At 43.4% G+C, this 21,213-nt stretch overlaps 1 protein-coding gene across 3 annotated transcripts in view; it reads right to left on the bottom strand.

The window, feature by feature from the left end:
- Window positions 1-21,213, bottom strand: part of LOC111250896 (uncharacterized) — a 149,424-nt gene that overhangs the window by 120,366 nt on the left and 7,845 nt on the right. The window contains exons 1-2 of one of the 3 annotated variants that reach the window (XM_086991346.1): window positions 11,214-11,367; window positions 4,912-10,159 (exon numbers count right to left, since the gene is read on the bottom strand). The exons of the other annotated variants lie outside the window; for them this stretch is intronic. The gene's annotated coding sequence lies outside the window, so the exon portion shown is untranslated. Of the gene's footprint in view, window positions 1-4,911; window positions 10,160-11,213; window positions 11,368-21,213 lie in introns of those variants that run through there. 3 annotated transcript variants of the gene reach the window in all.

Here is a 21,213-nt window from a genome sequence, read left to right as displayed (position 1 = left end):
ATATTAGGCCGACGACAGTCGGTATCAGAAATTTTTAGTTTACTTGTTTAGGTCATGTTAGATGACGCGAGTATGATCTATGAACAGCTCGTCCAAGCTAAATTAGTCGTTTAATTATACGGCCGAGATAAATGATTGAGCTGACCCTCTGCCGGCCTCTATGTGGGCAAATTTTCAGACTTTTCGCTCGGTACCGCTCCTAACGCCACCTAAGGACAGGCTTTTGCTTCTAATCTATTCGGAGGCATTGTTTACTAAATGGCACGCATAAAGCTGCCTAGAAAAGATGTGTGAATAAAGTTAATATATTTAATTATATTAAGCAACAACAGGCTGGTGAGTGAAAATCGAGAGATTCGAACTCAATCAGTTTCTTTCTATCGAGCTTGCGCCCTATTCCTGTCCCCGCTTTTTCGTTCCTCATAACGATTGCCTCTAGTACAATCTGACCGATTTGGTCTTTCAGAATATCTACGATAGATTGCTACCACTGTTGCTAGTGATGCTGCCACGGCCTTTGGTCCTTCATGCTCGTTTTCTTCTATTTTAACTTTTTCTTTTTGCCTTCTACGAAGCGCAAGTCCAGTTTCTCGCCCTATCTGAATCCATCTCTGTTACACAGTGTGAGCTCTACGCACTCCATTGAAATACGATCATAATCTAGCTTCGGTCAGTTTTGCTGTAGCCTTTCAGTGACCATAGCCCTTCAACAGAATTTTCATCGTCTATCACCATCGTCTCTCTTACTGGTTTTTTAGAGCCAGCAAGAAAAAGCGTCTGGGTCGCAGCACAGTTTATGGGCATCAACAATTTGGCAATTCGAACTGTTAGTTAGCTTTTCCGCTGATCAGATAATATAAGAAAAGTGTTTTTAGACGCCTTGATCTATTATAATTTCTTGTAAAACACAGACTTAGACAAGTATCGGATCAGCCATTTGCAATTCGGATCCTGCATCGCACCCGCATCGTTGTCTGAAAACTCTGACTGATTAGGAGAATATCGATTGCTGCAGGTGAAAGAAAAATGATGTTAGTCATCCTGGCAACCGTTTGTGAAGATTTGCTTTTATTATTCCTTGTTCATCCAATAAAATTAGACATTTATCTAAGTTGTTCTTCTTTCAAATGACGTTCTCGCTTTTTTTATACTATCGCTCCGTCACTGAATCGTTCCTTGTTTTCTGTTGCGTTCAATTTTGTTACGGAGTAATTAGTCATTAAGTACTTTTTGGTTTTTTTTTTTTTTATTTTAAGTCTTCATTTGTTTGCTTGCTTGCATATTTTTTTCTAGCATGCTGAAACGCGTGTACGGTAACTATATAAAACTTATTCATTTTCTGGTGCTTTCCGTGACTAAACCATTTGCTCTCGCAACAACTTGGTCATATTTTTTTTGAATCTGTATAAATTAGAGACAATTGCACCATTTAGTGTGCTTTATTCGACGCGAGTTTCTTAATCATTGTTTTGTCATCTTTTCCTAGATTATAGGGTAGCTAGCAGATGATCAGCAAACGCGTGCTACGTGTGCCCGACAAAACGTAAATGCTATGAAAAAGTTTTTATTGCAAGATACTGCAGTGAAGCCGGCCTAGAGATGAAATAACCCGGGATCGTCTTTTACGGCGAGTTCTAACTAAATTATTCTGATCATTATTTCTTACGTTTTTGGTAATACCCACGCGCTCGTACTTTTACATCTGCCGCAGACTATTGACAAAAACAGGAAACATTATCCAAGAAAGACGCAGTTAGTCCTGTGCCTAAATAACCTGAGATACACGCATGAAATCGTAGACGACGCCTACTCACGTATCTGTAACGTAAGCTGTCTCGTTGCGCGCCGTACCTCGAAGTACAGCCGGTGATTTTTGCGTGCAGGACTTGATTTGATCGAAATAGTTAATAATTTCATCAATGAACCGCTTGAGATGGCCGAACGACTACAGTCAATATATGCGATTTGTGTTTCAATTTTTATTAATATTTCAGTGTTTTTTTCCCCACTGCTGTTATTCCGCGACGACCAGTAAGTGAGAGGTTATCGTTTGTGGTAGTCGACGCAAATCGATCGACGTGTCGTCGTTGCTTCTTTGTTTCTATTTTATCGTCAATCGTCGGCTTTTGCGTTCGGATCTGATGGCTAAAGCGCATGGCAGATCGCAGGCGAGAGTGAAGACGCACAGAACGAAGCGAAAGGCGGTGGCAATAGCCACGACGAAGAAAAATAGGCGAGCTCATTCTTTTTCCTTTCTTCGTTTACCCGTCGTTCGCTTACGCTCCGTCTCTTCGGCAATAGCGCCGCATCGCATCGCGCCAGCAGCAAATGGTTCTCGTAGCTCTTCTGTGTTGTCCTGGGCGCCGTTGGACCTCAGACAACGGCATTGACTAGAAAGAGCCATCTGGTGACGATGGCGTCGCCTTTCACTAGTACAAATCAAAGCCACAGAAGTGGATAGAAACGCAGGCAGCAAGAAAAAAGGGGGGTGGCAGGTAACCGCAAAACAGACAACCCATTTTGGCAGGTCGCCGTCTAAGAATCGGTTTACGAATCACCAGCCCAGAATATCAGTTCTTTATGCTCAACCATTGACACAGCAATGTCATTCGTCACCAATATGAAGGGAATGGCCAGAACTAGATCTGGTTCTCAAATAAGAGTATATAGTATAATACCTTTAATACTAGCAGTAACAGCAATAAGTCGGATCGAACAATCGGATCCAGCGCATGAATGTATTAATATATAAACAGCATAGCTCTTCTCGCGGATACCGATTACCCGAAACGAACGCTGCGTAACGTAAATCGAAGACAGGTAGAAAGCATCGTTGCACGGAGCGAAAGATCTGTTTCTAATTAATTTATTGACTGGAAACAAATTGAGCGGTCCTAGCGCTGATTTATTAACCGTTAAGAAAAAATGACAGTGTACATTGTAACGAAACTTCTTCCAGTTAATCTTTTTCCAAGATGAATACTTAATGTTGCCGTATCGCAAAGGTGCCTAAGTAGACAAGATTATAAGCACAGTTTACTGAAGAAACTATACATTGTCTATAAAAAAAAAATGCTTCATTTCTGCTATCGGCAGAAACTCTCTATGCGCGCTTTCCAATGATGAACTCATTGCGTGAATAACACACGTAACAAAAGGCCATAGTTCACTATTCATTACGGCACGAGCACGCACGCCTAGAGAGGCATAGTTGTCTACGCACAACGACAAATTGTTCGGGAACTCGCATCGGTAATTCCGTCATGACTTTGCAATCGTACGAGTAACGCTAACATAGGAAACCGACTATCTGTGATGCCTACCAGTGCGGCCTCAGCATGCCACGCAGTCTTCAATAGCGGCACTCAACTAACTTGTCCCTGTCTGTCCTGAGAGGTTCAAGAAGGCCATTGAAAAAGTTTCGTTGTCTGTCTTGCTTCGGCCCGTTATGGCTGTTTAGCGCAGTTGGAACCCCGGCTCATTTGGCAAAATACGACGATATTAATGACAACGATGGCGGTACTACAGACCGCAACAGTGATCATCGAAACAACGCTATATCTGACGTATGCTTATAAATTAGTAGTACTACAATTCCATCTGCAGGTGTTACAAGTAGTCTGTATAAATCACCGTTCTTCATTTCAGTGCATTCCGCTCGCAGAGATCTCACGTAGCCACGTCCGCACATTTACTTTGTCGATCCTGATATCAATCTTGCGAAGATAATGCACCACCATTTATTTATATTTACGGCAAGATATCACTACCTCAAGAGGTCGCAGCAACGATGGGACAACAGTAGTCCGCATAGGAACATAGCAATGCCCGAAAAAGATTGTTTACCCCCCGGTCGCAGTCGATTGATGGCATTAATTCGAAGATAATTTTGCGATCGATAAAAAAAAAAGAAACATTTTTGTACCAAGCTATTTTTTTTGTTCTGCGTCACTCTAAGAGATGCGATTGATCTATGTGTCTTCACCACTATAATAGGTTTTTTGTTCTATGCAGTATGGTCACTTTGTTCATGTACTTCAATCGATAAACGTCTGACCCATCTGCCTGCTCGGATAGCCTTAGTTCATCTGCCAAGAAAACGGTATGTATTCACAAAACGCTTAGATTGAAAGTGAAGCACTGTTTACCGGAGAGGCGAGAACTTGACGATGGTTGTATATATAGAAACGAAATTACAGTTGTTACTATTGCCCTTGTCCTGGCACCCAAACAAGTCATGATCCATACGTTTTCTCAGCGTTGATATAGGAAACAATATTGCCACGTTCCTATTACTACTGCTATTGTTGGCGTTGTCTCAAACGATTCATTGCAGATTTCACACGTTGGTTGTCGCTGTGGCAAATTTTTTTCGACATCCCTTCTTCTCCAGATGCTACCTTGACCGCCCCCGTCACCAGCACAAATCCTGGAAATGTCTGACGCATACTAAAGAATACTACTAATCACAGGTGGTCGAACGCTAGCCGTCATCGTCTACTGTGCCGAGAAAACGCATGCAGAGTAATAATAATGTATGATTTACTGATATAGGACATTTTAGATATAATTAAACGTATTTCGAATTGAATTTCTCGCACACATGACTGTGTCGATAACCTGCAATGAATTTTTATTTTTTTTTTTACCGAATATGGGCAAACAGATATAAAACCGCTTCTAAAAATCGCTAACCCATGCATACGTGCGTCTTTAGTGTTATGTATACGGCATTTTGATACTGCTTAAAAAGCCAATACAGAGATGTTTTGATCAAGACCATTTTTCAGCCCAGTGGGTCTTCTGCATGGAAATTCTGTTATGTTTGACGGGACCATCATTAGCTGACCCCCAACAAGTGAACAGTACACACATATGTATACATATAGCTTATAATTTTTACACCCATACCTGGTGGTGATTGTTAATTTCCTAAAAGCACACAGTTTTTCAAGCCGGGGACGCCTATTGCCATTGCTGCGACTCTTGTGACGACAGTTAGTACTGGTATAGCTGACATCGCCAATTGTTCCCTGTCTCATTCACGCACACACATATATCAGTAGGAAAACACCGTATAGAAGCAGACACGCTCGCGTGCTCCATACTAACAGTAGTACACATTGTATCATAATGCCACGTCATTCGTTGCAAATCACCCAGCGATTCACTGTGGTAACAACAGGTCTAATTATTTGTTTGATCTATTCCAGTTCATGGACGAAGAAACTTTTGCAATGAAGGATTATGAAAAAAAGGTACATAGAATTAATCTCATATTGCAACGATGCATCAAAAAGATAGGAGTTTTAGCTTTAGTTTGTCTTCTCACGAAAAACGGTCCCGAACATCGAGCGCGTAAAGGCGTTATTATATAGTGAGTGCCGCTATGCGTCTTGCATTGTACGGTGCCGCAGCATTTTGACCACAACTATCTGAGTTTAGAAAAACATACTTTTTAAATATCTTTTTCTAAATCAGGTAGTAATTTTGTAAAGGGATTATTGAGCTTTATGGTGAACAAATTAACGATGCATTGTAGCTCGAATACTGCAACCCGTTTCAACAACATACTTAGAACTAGTATAATATAGCGGACTTGGTCAACGAAGTTCGTACAGCCAAATCTGTATTTGTGTGCATATAGTTAACTAGCCAGCAGACCGGCAAACACCACAGACTATGGATAAGTTGTTCACGTGTATTGAAGCCTTTGTAGCTTATTTGCAGCATGAGCGCCAAAGTTAGTCGATAATGGCGTAGTATCTTCATTAAAAACGAGATTAGAAAGAATGCTACGCGATAACAGATGGGCCAGTGAGCATTCGACGAAGTCTTTTATTGCCTTGTTCAAACATTATCGAAGCGACAAACAACTACGAACATTTAGCCGACAGGACAAAACAGTTTTCTGTCGTCCTTCTTCTCCTCCTCCTGTTCTCCACCCTCACTAGCTAACAACAACATGTATCATATTTGCAGCTGCTTATCTTGAAATTCAAACAAGAGGCAATTAAGTCAGACTAGACGGGGCACTCCGGCCAACATGGCCGACAACTGTATTGACGGCATCAATGGCAACAACAGCGATCACGACGGTGCGTGACAGCAGAGGTGAATGTTCGCGTTCAAGTTGAAGAGGACGATGAAAAGTCGGAGCAGCGACGACAGCAGTGCCAAGGAACAGAAAAGGACCAGCATCAGCGCGAAGCTACACCAACGGCAACGGTGGTAACAACGAGAGATGCTAAAAGCCGGACGCTACAAGACCAAAGTCGACTCGTAGTAGTAGCCGTTCCCGTTGCGGCTGTTGCCGTTGTACTTTATCTCCTGTTGATGTCGCGGCCATTTCAAGCAACGGTTGGTGGCGTCGTTATTGTTGTCGGTCGCGTGTTGTCGCTGCTGTCTTCTGATGGCCCGCCGGTGCAAACTTGCATGCAGCCGTCCGTCCGTTCGGTCGCCGGGTGTTCAGGAAAGCGAGAACGGGGGAAGACGATGACGACGGCATAGTAATAGTAATAACAGCATTCAATAACAGCAGAAATCGAGGCAGGCAGAAGTCAACACGCAGATGTTGATGATGGAAATGATGAGGGTTTAGCCCGGCCATCGATAAGGCTGCGTTTGTTGCTCCACCGTTCACTGTTATATCTATGGCAGGATGGCATGTTTTACTGCGCTGTACTAAATATCAATGTTAGCTGATACGGCTCGTACCTGATGACTGGTTGATTGACTAATAACTAGCGTTTTGACTTGTAGCACCTTGTTGCAACTAGTATGTAGTGGCAATGTTGTATTATTTTTATTACTGTCAACCGAATTCCGAACGCGATAACCACAACGGGGATAAGCAGGAGCGAAGATCATTAACACACGATGATGACGCTTTAATTTCGTCTTCAATGGATATCTCAATACAATCATGGATTTGGCGCACTAGGTGGCGCTTTGTCCATTTACGTTTTCTCTTTTTCCTTTAGATTTTTCATTCTATATATCCATCTATTCGATATGTTTTCGTTTCCATTTCTTTCCCTCAGCTTCTAAGACTACAGCTCATTCGACAGTTCAGCGGCTCCGTGTAGGTGGTAATGGTGGCGATAAAGCCTAGCTACAGCGCACGCGCTGAATACGCCATCGCTGGAAATAGCCATTTTCACACGATGCACGCACGTGCAGCATCTTGTGCGGTTGTTGATGACGGCAACAACAACCTCGTCGGGACTAAACTTTGTGTAATCGTTATGTTAACTGTATCTTGTTTTGTCCATTATTTAATAAGTGCTATTGTTCGGCTTTATGCGAGTGTTACGCTTGGTGGACAGTAAGGTGACGACAGCATCGACGTCATCGGTGGCCGACGCGAAAGGCGATTGAAGGAATTAACGAATGGCCAATAATGGTATAAGTGACTCTGTAAAAGCTCGGGCGATCGTCAGTAATACGTAAAAATCTATAGGCCCACATGATAGAAATAACAGCGCAGTGTGCTTAACTATTATGTAATCTAATAGCCCAAGAGGAACGCATAGCACAAGAGAAAAACAGATATGTAATTACAAAAAGTACAATATGTAACTTGCACACCGCTTTCGCACTCGAAACTATCAAAATTACTGTGGATCTAAATATTGATGCCGTTGTCACGGTCAAGATAGCTATCGTCGATATTACTAAGTACGGGTTAACGCAGAAGAAAATTCATTTATGTTCAAATGGTATATAGGTAAAATACAGGATGTTATTTTTCTATCGGAGCAGGCCGATAATAACTACGAGTTGACAGAACGCATCTGTTAGATTGCGTTTCCATAAAACAAAAACAACGGCAGATAATCCTTTTGACTACCTAGATGGTCTGATGAAAACAAATATTAGGCATATCTAAGGCTAAGTAGTGATAAACATCGGCAGCGCGTCCAACCTCAAACAAACTTCCAAAACAACAAAATGAGATCACACATAACCAATTTATACTCAATGCATTCTAGGCATGATTCTTCTAAAAGCCTTATTTCATAGCTTATATATATGCACGTACGTACACTATCGAGCATTGCTAGAACGATCCTAGGGACGCTTTATGCTGATAATGAAAAATTCTGTTGCCACTCTGCGTTTGCTGCATGGATTCAGCTCTTGAGGAACACGCAGAAGTCTATTTGACGGGAGGGACAGGAAAAATGAAGTGACAATGGTAGTAATAATAAGAGAAACAACAGTACTAATTGAATCTCAGTATTCTATTTGTGCATGCCAGGTAGGTATGAAGGAAGTCTAACAATTTCTACATATGCAGCCGGTCTCTAGTTTTGAGATTCTTCTTGTTGGAGCTTTGTACGTTGTTAAAATATATGTAATTCTCAGACATTGAAGGGGGCAGCTCATCTTCAAGCTGCGCCGTGTACCGCCTCTTTCCAGCACAGTCTCAAGTGCCTCGATAGCAAAAAATAAACAGATACAATCTACGTATGCCGATGAACCCCACCCCTCACTTGCTTTCGCCTTATAACTCTCATCGACTGACTGAACACCGGACTGAAAAATCATCGCCATATAATTTAGTTTTGATGTCATACGCAAAGAGCTACTTTTCGCTTCATCAGCTATCTCGCTGCTCGATATCTGAATTTGATCTTTTGTCTGGTGCCGTCTGTAGCACCTTAATAAATTATATTGCCAGCTTAAAGGGCAGTAACAGCCGTTGCAAAACAGCCGCGGACATTCGAATCGATAAATGGCAATGCAGCGTTTAAATACTTCTACTATACATATACCGATGATCAATCAGACCTGTGATGGTCATAACGCTCCGACAATCTAAACCGATATCTAATTATATATGCCATAGGAAAATTAGACCGGAGTTCATGTCGTGCAAATGCAAAAAGTCTGTTCCCCATTTGACCGGATGAAATGACGGCTGATGTCGTTGTTCGGATCAGATAATGCACTCCGGAACGTATCATACAATGGCAACAGTGAATATTCATTCAAATGTTAAACTCTATTTGTAAATAGGTATTCAGAAAGGCTAACGATATGCATACGGTCAAACGTAACAACACTACGTGTAACGCACAACAATAACGTACTTATGTGTTTCGCAGCTATCTCTGAGCGCAGATGACGCGTAGTTTCTGCTTTTTGGGAATTTTGTCGGAATACGACATGCATATGATTTGGCATAGCACATAAATGCTGTTGTTTAGCCTGCCTGGCAGACGACGCCAGTAGCTGACATCTTCAAAGACTGAGCGAACACGGCGGCTGGCTGGCTGGCTGGCTGGCTGGCTGGCTTATTTAGATTGATAACGCGGCCATATTTGCTGAAATATCCTTACATGGTTCTGCTTCGATAACTCGCTCGTTTCTTGGAGGCGGCGTCGAAGACAGCAGGAGCCAGAGTGTTTATGACAACGGCAGGAGTTGAGCAAACCGCACAAGCGACTTCACTTTACTTTACATCGTTGTCGCTATGTTGCGATCATTGTATGGGTGTACGAAGGAATGTACGTTTGCCCCTTGCTCACCAAGCTAGCACGCGCAAGCTGCTTAGGGTCCATGTCAAAGTTGGCCAGCCTTGCTCTTACAATAGGCCGTGTAGACGCAGTCTCCGGTGTTAACATTCCATCTGCCTTGCCACATCGACCACCAAGAACACATGAGCTGGACTGTCGAGCTGCCGCCTGCCGCGGGATGAGGCTGACAAATAAGATAGGCAACGCCATAAGCGCTGAGGGGACCAAAACAAAGCAATAATGTTACAATTAACCAACAGGCTGCCGCACCCGTCATTGCTGGCCCCGTCGTCGTCGTCGTTGACCGGCGTTTGGGGATAATTCCCTTGACATACTGTCTAATTGGACCTTGTGTCAAGCGACCTCGCTTTCGTCACCGGCCTCCATCTCCACAACCACCACTTTTACGTCGACTAACATAGACGAGAAGATCAGAAGTAGTTGTCTCGAAGGCCTGATCGACTGGACAGGTAGATCACTGGGTCGATGACTGCAGAGAAATCGTCATCGGTTGTCTTCGTCTCATAACAAGATTACTGCTTCTGCTACTTTGGACAACTCCAAGATGGTAACAACTTTGCATAGTGCGTTGGTTTGGTCGAGTCTACGCGTGAATATGTTGACGAATGTAAGTGCTGCAAACGATATGCGTCAGAGATGTACGTTGAGCTGTGTGATTACTCGTTACTTTGTGTCGGCGCACATGAGCAAACATGTAGTATATACGCGCTTGTACATTGCACACCAGGACAATGGACCAGAGGAGAGCCCGTGGATTGAAGGAAGAAAATGGGACATTAACTGAGAGAGTGTTAGTTATGCTACAATAGCTTGTCGCGGTGACGATGATGAGCAAAGAGAAGGCTAGGGTAGACAAACGTTAAGACCGAGCCAAGGCAATGCTGTGAATAAAGCTATTTACTGTAGATGGGAGAACTAACTGGGTTCTAGGCAGCGTTACGCCTTTAGGCTGTGTTGCTGCTGCTTCTCCTACAGGAGTGGTGGCGACCACTTCATTTCACGAAGTGATTCAGTGCGACTAGAAGAAGAGAGCGCATCTTTCCCACCCCTCTGTCCCCAGACACCCTTTCTCCTAGCATCCTCAACGTTGATCCTTTATAAACCGTCTAGTCCCTCCTTCCTCTGCCGCCTAACTATCTCTTGTCTAAGGATTCAAAGGACATTTAGAATGCAGAAAGAAATAGAGCGTTTAAGCGCGCTATTCTTTACCTCAACCTCACTGAGACATGCTATTTTCTTCTTGGTGCGTCTCAGCCATACTTTATAGTATAAACAGTCATACTTCTTCCTTCCTGCATCCTTCGCTCAAAAGACTGCAAAGATCTAAAACCCAAAGAGGGCCCCGGACTCCAGGGGCAGAAGGAGGTTTGTCCAAAGAAGAAGCGAGAGGGCGACACAGGCACCCTCCCCTTTTAACACCCATCTGCTTACTTTACCCCCCTTCCATTTCCTACCCTCGTTCTAATCCTATCCAACCTGCCTGCTACGAAACTTCCACAAATACCCCCTTCCGCCCTCTTTGGATTTGCACAGACAGCATAGAACCTCATACACACACAGAAACGATTCAGGCATGCACAGACTCAGACACTAACGCCTAGCGCTTAACACAGACTCACGCACGTCCAAGCCCACACAAATACAGCGTCCGCTCGCACGAGCACATACCTGCTCAACCATAGCAGCCAGGTAAGCTAAACTGCCCTACATAGTACATCCTTTTGAGAGCCGCACGGCGTGCAGTGGAAAGATGTCCCTTCAAACATCAGCGATGTTGTCGTTCGCGACAAGCATTTGCCATCTCAACTCTCATTAAGCGCTAGGTTAGACGAAGCTGTGCTATCCTCGAGGGTCTTACGTTTTCCGCAGTATCAAAGCTCTGAAAACACCAGAAATTTCAGTTTTACACGCGTGCTCCTGTTGAACGCCTGCCGCCTCCGCATTTCTTTACAGGATATTACCACGCTTCAACTTCATCGCACCTTCCATCTAATGGCTTAGCCCTCCTGATTTCCTTTAGGTCTTCGCCTTTTTCTAAGTAGACCACTGAGGCCACTGCCTTCTCATTATCTCTCTCATTGTCAAATGCTAGATCCTTCAAAGGTCGAGTTTGCCTTATAAATTTTTACCCACAACCCATTGTGTCGCCTCTCGTTTTTTTTCATTGTTGTCAACTAAATCAAACATGGAACAGCTATTCTTTTGAAGCAGCTTTTTAAACGGATGGTAGATAATTATACAAGTACATGAATTTGTACTATATCTATTTTCACCATTGGCGTTCGATTTTACCCCTCGCATGGCTAGCGGCCCTCTGAGCTTACTTCAGTTAAGTAAATGAATACGGCTGCATAATGTGGAACTGTCAAATGTAAGTTGAACCCGAATGTCTACGTGTCCGTACGTATTAATCTCAATCGTTATTTCGTAAGCGAAACTAATTTACAACTGGTAATACCCTGATTGGCCCATAACGCTGTCTCTCTTTTTGTCTCCGACTCATTATCTATGTGCTTTCATCTTCTAAACACAAATTTCGTACTGGCACGTCTTGTCTCTTTCGTGCCAGCGTAAACAGCTCAATGAAATGCCGCACTCTTCGATTGCTACCGTTCTTTGCACGTCGACTGTGCCGTACATGTCTTCAGCGATAGCGGTACTCATCCGACAAACACCGCTGAGGCTAGCGTACCGGCGTTTGAATTCTGTAACATTTTGTTATAATCATTCATTGAGTGTTTTTTGCGCGTGCGTCATTTTTCACTCACCCACTCAGTCGGTCGGTCGGTCGGTCGGTCGGTCGCTATTCAGCTTTCTTTAGCTCGTCGCCGCCCGTCCAGTACAGCATAACCAATCGAGTTGGGGTATTTCTGTGTCAGAGTTAATCGAGTACAGAACAAAAAGGACTGGTCGAATGAACGAGCAATCAACATCAGCAGGAGTCACAAAAACAGCATCAGGATTTCACCACTATCCAGAAAGCAGAATTACTTTTATTATACGCCAAGGTACATATATATATAGGTAGTGTAATATACATACGTATTTACATAGGTAAACTGTCAACGCAGCAGCCCTTGACGCCGCTCGGCCTAAGACGAAAACCTGTGTCGCACTCCGGTAACTATGCTACCGCTACTGGCTGCGTATCGTCCGTTAGGTATCAGCGTTATTACATATGAAATATTTCCTTGCGTAATCGGTCGATTGTTTTGTTTCACCGCATTGTAAGGTCAGGATTAGGATCGGAAAGAACAGAGTTGAGGTCAGACATACCGCTGCCGCCCCCGTTGTTGCCGTGGTGAATTCAACGAACGAGTGCTGCTAATGTTGATGACTGCTAATCGTCTACCGTGCTGTCATCATGCTCCCTTGTTATCGTCATCGTCGTCGTTCCGACCCAACTAGTAGCATCCATAGAACGAGCCCACGTGGGGGAAGGGGTAACGAGAACAGAATTGCTTACCAACCAAACAGGTCTTATATTGCTTCCGATAATATACGGACAAAGCTGATAGTCAATCGAGACAAATGAAGCAACTAGTCAATATCAGCAGCTATTTAACGTATTGTGCTTCTTCGCATGAGTACTTGCACGGTTACATTTTTTTGGGGACATCTATCCGTACGTAAAACCTCACGCTATCTGCCAAAACTAATTTTTAGAACTATAGTAAATATGAGAAATTACCCCGAAGACGGCCATTATAAAATCACATTGGTTGGCTATTATGTATTGTGAAAGTGGGTCAGGCGCTTTTTCAACATTTAACGTATACAGTAGTAGATTGGGAAACGTGGGTCGAATAACAAGAGCTCCTTCTGTAAGATGAGTGGCTTGACAGGAAATATGTTTACACTGATATAATGCCAATGGCAAACGATGTATGTTAAATTACATATTATGATTAAGACAAAGGCAGAGTGAAGCAGGCACGTAATGAACAACCATTTCAGCTGTTTAACCATACAACTTTTCGTTGGAAAAAATATATAAGAAAAAATCCTGACGTAACAGCAAAAAATTCGATGACTGATCAAAAATCGTTTGACGGCTGTCACCAATCAGACGTCAAAGTGAAGTACCCCAAAGCTTATATGGTTACGAAGATTAATAGACGTATTTCGACCCAAAATGCAAAAAATAAATATATAAGCTAATTGAAATTTACTGACTGCCGTATATATATGTGCATATATATATATATATATATATATATATATATATATATATATGGCAGTCAGTAAAAGGGGAACGCATCTTGTCGGTGACTACCAGTTTATTAGGTACGCTGTGCAATGTACATGTTACACGCGTCGTACGAACTTTAATAAGATCATTATTCAAAGTTTCTCTCATTCTCAACCGCTGTAGAAATTTCTGGAAATAACGGTCGCTATCCTAAAACCACGGGAACAGGCCTATTGTTTTCCGAAGCGTACGAGCCGATGCTAGTTTTGTTTTATTTGAAAATTATCTATCTAATATGGTAGACGATATAACTTCATTACGTTTTTTAGCGTTGGCCGTACAGTCGAAGCTAACTAGATATCGTCGTAGATCGTCAGATAGTGCATAATGCGTGCCTGAATATACTTAACGGAATAGAATAAGCGCGATTTTCTCAATAAATAAATCTTCAAAGTTTGTCTATTTCAATGGACAACTTATCTGTCTGTAGCAGATCAAATGGACCCTCTTCGGTAGAAAATGGTAATACCGGAACAAAAATGTACCTTTAGCATCATTTTTCCTTCCTGTTACATGCAAGAGCGGTGGCATCGATTCAATAAATGTTCCAGCGTTGTGGTCTTTGACGCAAGTCTTGAAAACGTTAGACAATGCATTTACTAGCAGCTAGCAATGGCCAAAATACGGTCTGACAAAAATCAATATGGCGTGGACCTTGGTAGTCTTCAGAGGAGCCGTAATCGGTTGGTCTCTCGATGACTCATTAACAATACTACCGAAGTACGTGAAAGATCAGCGTAGACTGCTGTAGTCATCTTGAATTCCGTCGTGGCTTCATCCAGTCTACCATAACAGTGTATTGGCATCCTTATGCTTGCTTTACCGGTAGGACCTCGCTCTGTTACTAACGCCATAGGACCATGCGGACGCGCGCACCATCCTAATAGTCATTGTGACTATTACAGCCGTCAACGATCACCATCAGAACTACATGATACATTACGGCAGAAAAATTCTATATATGGATTCAGGAAGCTAAGAAGACGGCAAATGGTGGGGTAACAACAGCTAACGCTCGGTCGATATCAAAAAAAAAAAAGGCCAATTAAACGATAACAATAGAGCTAATAGTGTTCTAATGTGTTTGAAAGATTTTCGCAAAAAAATTGCCTAAATATATAACTAATATTATATAACTGATGGAGGCGACCGCATCTTGTTACTCAATGGCAGAGAACTACATAGAAACCTGGGCAGCACTTTGAAACAGAGCTTTATTTACTGATTTCCTTTTAGTCGACAGAGGTGATAGCTAGAACTAGTGAAAGTTATTTGTTAGCTTTATCGCGGCCTATCGTCATATAGGTTTAGCTCAACTGATTAATGTTCGTAGTGAAATCCATCAAGTAAAAACAAATAGAATGCCGACAAATAAGTGTGAGGTAGGTGACGAGGACCTGTGTCCAGTTATTGATATAACTATCGCTCATGTTGTGTTAGCTTTATTTGAATTGAATTCTCCCAATTACTAGAATTTCATTACGGTGGCGGCGACGGCGACGGCGACGAGGGGTGCTATTTCATAACAGACACTAAAGTTACGAACGCAGGCCATCTCCGCATCAGTATTATCGTTACCGGTGAGCGCTGTCGACGCTAGCAGTGCGTCGTCAATCACCGAGTACCTTCTTGTCGATCACGATTGCCGTTGCTGCACGATACGAGAGTATTCACTCAACGGCCAACGTCCGTAAACCACTTAATTCGCTGTGAGCTACAAGGACGCCAAATACTAATCGATAGTTGTGAGATCGTGTAATATTATTCTTTCTATTGTAGTAGGCATAATAATGTCATGCAATATTCCGATCGATCGATCGATCGATCGATCGACCCTTGTTTGATCTGAAAAAAGAGGAACGGTTACTTTTAGCGGAGCGGAACAGAGCACAACTGGCGGCGGTGACGACGACATTCCGCGATTCGTCTCCGCTACCGTCGTTACAACAGCCGTCTGCTACACGCCACTAGAGGCTGCTGCCGCCGTTGTTAATCGCTGCCTGTTCACCGAAGACTGCCAAACCAAAGGAACGAACAAGCGAATGAACTAAATCATGCTGAACGATTTCGATCCCGCTGCCACTAGTCCTGTGGTCGCTACTCCTGCGACTGCTGTCTTTGTCATCTCCGTTGTTGCCTGATCAAGCAGCAGCAGACCCAGCAAACTACTGTTGTTCGCGGTGCCCGTCGCTTTCGCTGTCCGACTGCTGCCGCTGTTGCTTGCGCCCTGTTTCCTCTTGTTGATTTCGTTCGTTTCGCTGGCTGGCTGGCTGGCTGGCTGGCTCGGTCATTACACCGAGTGCAGCCGCCTACTCGTACTGCTATAGTAATCTGAATTGGCGCTCCTTTGCTCGATCTGTTCCATGCCACTCTCGATGTCTGTTGGTGCTGTTCTATAGCCGTTCACGAGAATATACCTACCGATTGCGGCCGGTGCTTCCTTTTGCTGCTGCTCGCCGTTACTGTTGTTGGGGCTGTAATGTTCTAAGACGGTACCCTGCTGACTAGCTGCTCATCTGCTGCCTGGCGCCACTTAGCTATCTTTCTACACCGTCTCTCGTGTGAAATCGCGCATGGTTTTTCGCCGCTACCGTTGATTACCACGACGACTATGTCAATGGCGGCTGAATGTAATCACTGTCTGACTCCTTGTGTGAGTGTGTGTGTGTGTGTGTGCGTGCGTGCGTGCGTGCGTGCGTGCGTGCGTGCGTGCGTGCGTGCGTGCGCGTGTACAGGCCACCGCTACGGCCGAAAGCCGGACCACGCGGCCAGAACGGAAAAGATTACGTTTCTAGCAGCAACAACGGAGGGCAGGACGGCTCACAACGGTGACAGAAACCGCCACATTATATTCGCGGATGCTACTAGCTGTCGTAGTCATCTATTCAATTTGAACGACCGCTGATGTACTATGCACTGTACTGCGGCGTGCCCCGCGGTCGAATGCTCTGAACTAGTGTTTGGCTGTTTTGTTGAAAAGTGACCGTCTGTTTATCCTACGTATTCATGAATGTATATTTATACACAGTCAATGTGTCCATGTCGATGATGCGCTGCATTGCGCCACGCTATGACCATCGTCGCATCGGTAAAAGGTGCACGGAGATAAATAGATAGGGATAGTCAAAGCAAGCAAAGGCCGTTGATGAGTTGCTTTTCTAGAATGACGGACGGAGGGATGGACCGACTGATTTTCCACAGAAACTGCCGCCGCCACCAGTTGTTGGCGATGATGACGCTAATGCCGGTGAGACCATCGGTTGGAATAGTGGTCGCGGCCATAGCAAGTCATCCAGCCACCCAAAACGAATAAGCGCTGGTGCCGGCGATACGACGTGCAATAACACTTCATATCGTTTACAAACGGCAAAAAACATTATAACAATTGAATCAAACAACTACTACCACGACTCGCTGTGTATCATCACGTTGACGTTAGAACGGTCGTTTGAAGTGTTTTGTGAAAAGCAGACTTCATGTCTCGCTCAAATGTTGTTTCTGCACGATAGGGCGACTTTTTCAAATGCTTGCCAACTTAGCCCAATGCTTCTTAGTATCCAATTCGTATTACAACATCATAATTCTAATAGCGAGCATCTGTACGGTAGAATAAATAGTTGTTTAATGCACTCGAAACGCTCGCATGTTGGTTACACAGTTTGACGTCAAGCGTGCCCTTCTGCACTGATACACATGCGTGCATGTATGCATATATATGTACATACACTAAGTTTATATCCCTTTAAAAAATATAAGTTGAACGTATAGTAGCGTAGAACTCGTTTCAGTCCTCAGATCTTGTCGTCGGCGTTACTGTTCAAACGTTATCTACTAGCTGACTATTTGCAAGCTGAAGACAGCACAAATAAAGGGACACACAAACTTGTTTTATTGCTCCAATATCTTTTACTTATTCGACCCGGGCCAGTAGCCTGATACCAAACAAATAGTCGACTATTACTATATTATGATTGTTACTTTAATTTTAAACGATTGGCTCGACCAGAGCGATTAGCATCTGGAGAGTTCTACAGTCTCAACATTAGCACCAATAACTAGCATTTGTCGATTCGTTTAGGTTTGCCTCATTGACACCGCCACCGCCTGCAGCCCAAATAGAGTATTAGCGGTAGCAGTAGAAACTCGAACAGACGGCTGAGCAACAACAGGCAGCAGCAGCAGCAGCAGCAGCAGCAGTCACCGCCATCATTATCGCCATGGATCGGCTTTTGATGCCGCTATAACACTCTATTGAAACTTTTGAGCTGCCGTTACTGTTGCCGTCCCGACGGGTTGGCCGACTCGGTCGGTCGGTCGGTCGGTCGGTCGTTCGGTCGCCTGCCTAACCGTTCAGTCGTTGTAGCTGGCCATAGCGCTGTCGTGTTAGCTAGTCGGGTCGGGTCATCCAATCGAATCGTCAGCTGCGAACCGATCGGTAAGATGAGCGCCAGGCCTATATTTTAGTATACATACACTAAGTGCTATTCTATACGGTCGAATTGGGTATATACACACACACACTATATGCATATGTACGCGGGAGAGACAGTCACTAGAGCCGAGCTAATTGTAAGCTGAAAGCCCGTATAGTAGTGAATACGTTTCCCTGTCATGAGATTTTTCTGCCCTATGGGTTTTGTCTCAGAAAAACATGTGCCTGTGTTTCGAGAAGCATGCGGCTTCACTTACGCGTTCACATATGTAATGATAATAATAATAATTGTGACAACATAGTTATCGAAAAACCGCAGCAAAAATAAAGCTGATCAGAGTCGATGGCTGAGCTAGGGAGAAGGCGAGAGCGTGGGGGAAGCGGTTCTGCCAAGAATATCTTTAACAAAACCAATGTTTAGAGAAGGAAACGAAAATCTTGTTCACATCGTACCACTTTAGTAGCAGTGGGCCAAGACGCAATCATCACGGTGTCATTATCACCGCCGTCATTGTCCGCATGACGATCACCATCATATTCATTTTAGAGCGGTGATGCTGCCAGCGGCGATGGTCAGAGCTTGCAATACGTAACCTCTCTTCCGTCCATGCCATGGCAGCAACACAAATGATACCAAATTTGCGATAATAATAAACCCACGACGAATGAAACTGATTGAGAAAACGTAAGTTATCTCATAAACATAAGAGATTCTTGTTTTTCCACTAATGATAGCTTTGTCTTGTCACCATTATTGGCACAAATTGTATTTAAATTAATTTGACTAGCCAAGCTTTCACAAACAGTGCACATACTGTAAATTGGCGTTACTTTATGGGTATTATTAGGCAAAACCCTAAACTGCCACGGTAGATAATTAACCAACCCAAAACGATAATAGTAAGTAACAATAGAAAGGCTGTCTGTCTTGTCTAGCGCGTGAACGAATTCATTTCGCATTCATCCTGCATGTCAGAGCCACGTTACGTCTCGGACCGAACTCGTAGTATTCGTACGGCGTTTTGCCATCAACAATATATTTAGTCCGACAGAGGCCTCATACGTAAGTGGATGAAAAATGCCTTTGTATACGTGCCGCTATTTAATAACAATGGCACCTGCGTACAAAATGATAACGCATGGCCACGGTTAACAAAACGACAATCTTTTTTTTTACTGGTACTCAAATCGTTATCGGTACGTGCTTTTATACCTGTCAGCGTCAGAGCCAATTGCTGATATTAGTTCTAGGCGTTATTTGAATACGCAGCTCCAGCGACACTATACGATCGCGTGCAGCAACAAAGCTCTCAACGGGGACTCAATTTCCGAAAAAGAACCGTGTCCGCCTATCTTGTAGACAAGCGACTATGACCATAAAGTACACGTTATTTCATTTTTTCTTTATGACTCTATCTAACACATTCTGTTTTCCCTATTAAAATTAATCTAATTATACGTTTTACCACGCGGTCGTATTCTTCACCATCGATATATGCTTGCAGTTCAAAGAAATACTGCAAATATGGCGATCGATTTGCCGTTCAAAGGTTCTAATACTAATTTGACGCACACATAGAACAGAATAAGGAAGATCGTTCGTTTCTGTTTCAGTCAGTCACAAATCTAGGACGTATGCGTACTAGAGCACCCTTAATCGACAGCCAAAACTTGATACAAGGAAGTTTAGTCGCGGGCTAGAGTGGATGCGATCATTTCTCACCGATAGCCTCTATTGCTTCCATATATTTGCGGCCTGTTCTCGCTAATGCAGTGTCCATCTTAAAGAAACAATGAAAACAAAAGGGTCACTGCGACGTACTGCATCTATCTACAAATTGAACCTTAAATATTAGTCATGGAGCCTCCGACGGTCACAGGAATAGCGGTAGCAGTAGGATCAGAGTTGAGGCTCCCGCTATCCAGCGACCAGCTAGCTGCGAAAAGACAGTGAAGGAGATGTACATTAAGAAAAATAGCTTATAGCCCCATAGGCGTAATGTAGTGCGAACGTGTCGTGCATGATACACTTGATCAGCCTTTATCAGTTCGCGAATGTATGTACATACGGCATACACACAGGCACATACATGCGCGCAGTTGGTAAGAAAACTTTCACTCAAAGGTCCGTTCGCTGCATAGGCGCAGCGGTAGCGACCGTTTCAAAGTGCCTATGCAACACTCTGCCAAAACTTCTACCAGTAAAATAAATGTAGCGTTACATTATGTTGATGGGATATATATATGTATAGAGATAAAACGAGCCAGCACGACGTAGCCATCCAACTAATAGACATTGTCAACGACTTCCGATTAGTGGCAGCATTCTCACTGGATGTACTTCAGATAGCTACTTCGCTAGATTTGAGACATAAATTTAATTTTGATTTCATGCTAAAACGCATTTTCAGAATATAAATTAAATCGCTAATCGCGTATATTATAAGATATACGCCGGCTGTCTGGCTGGATTGTCTCGATTGGTCGTCATTACATCCCATATAAGTTGGCCCATTGTTTCAGTTTACTTTATCAGGTATCGTTAGACCATAGTCACAAGATAACTTTCATTAGATCATCATTGCCGCCAACGTTAGCATAAATGTTATAAATAAGCTTGCTACTGTCGTTCTAATCAGAAACGGCTATGATTTATGCCAAGGAGATAATAACGGCGATTACAAGAACAACAGCATCGAGGACGCTGACTACAATAGGACGACTGTCAAACAGACGCTCATTTGTTAGCAACACCGCAAAAAAAAGGTAAAGACATCGACTTTCTCATTAGATTTGGCGCCAATCGTAATGATGACTATTACTACAACTCTTCAACCCATCATGACCCGCCGGCCAACATTAATGACGTGATAATTATTATCAACATCTTCGTTTTCGGTAACTGATACGTTTTGTTGCGTTCCGTAACAGAAGATACGTACTGCTAGCTATTACTCGATAATGAACAACGTCCGCTTCGCTGA

Source organism: Varroa destructor, unplaced genomic scaffold (genome assembly GCF_002443255.2).
Source record: "Varroa destructor unplaced genomic scaffold, Vdes_3.0 BEIS01000005.1, whole genome shotgun sequence".
NCBI lineage: Eukaryota > Metazoa > Arthropoda > Arachnida > Mesostigmata > Varroidae > Varroa > Varroa destructor.
The sequence above is the reverse complement of the archived record's forward strand: the minus strand, read 5'-3'. Positions and strand labels throughout refer to the sequence as shown.